This window comes from Mus pahari, chromosome 19 (genome assembly GCF_900095145.1).
Source record: "Mus pahari chromosome 19, PAHARI_EIJ_v1.1, whole genome shotgun sequence".
Taxonomy (NCBI): domain Eukaryota; kingdom Metazoa; phylum Chordata; class Mammalia; order Rodentia; family Muridae; genus Mus; species Mus pahari.
In genome coordinates this window covers 52,647,369-52,647,998 of record NC_034608.1, presented here as the reverse complement: position 1 = coordinate 52,647,998, position 630 = coordinate 52,647,369, and positions in this window count along the sequence as shown.

Sequence of the window (630 nt, the reverse complement as noted above, 5' to 3'; positions counted from 1 at the left end):
AAAAAAAAAAAAAGGAAGATTTGACTTTTTTCCCTGATTGCCCTTACTCTTGCCGGCAAGTTCATCTGATCTGTGGCTGAGGCATTCCTTCACTGGCATTAGCGCCTACATCTTTGGGATTCCATTATATCCTAGAGACCAGCTAGGATATATAGCCTTATGGACTGAATGAGTATTGGATTCTTGCACTTTCCACTAAGAGACATCCACTGTTGGATTAGCTGAAACCACTGCTCCAAGAAACTCTAGTATATGTGCATAATAGATGATTGATAGAGAAGTAGAGATTCATTCTACCCGTTCTTTTAGAGGATGTTGTGAGAAACTGTGAAGATGGTACCTAAATTCCAGTAGAGGCACCAGGATACTGAAGCTAGCCAGGACTACCAGCTATTTTCAGAGAACAAATAGACACAAGAGGAGCTGGCTCAAGAGACAAGCTATATGTGTTGAAGGTGGCAGAGCTTGGAAGGTAGGACCAACCAAGTCCACAGGAGCTCAGCTGATGCCATCATGAATCCCGGAGGCTGCACATTAAGCTAAAAGATTTGATGCTTCCCCTGCTGCAGTTTGATCTTATTTTGGTCCAGACATTCCTTACTCGTTCCCGCACTCCTTCCTTTTGGAATA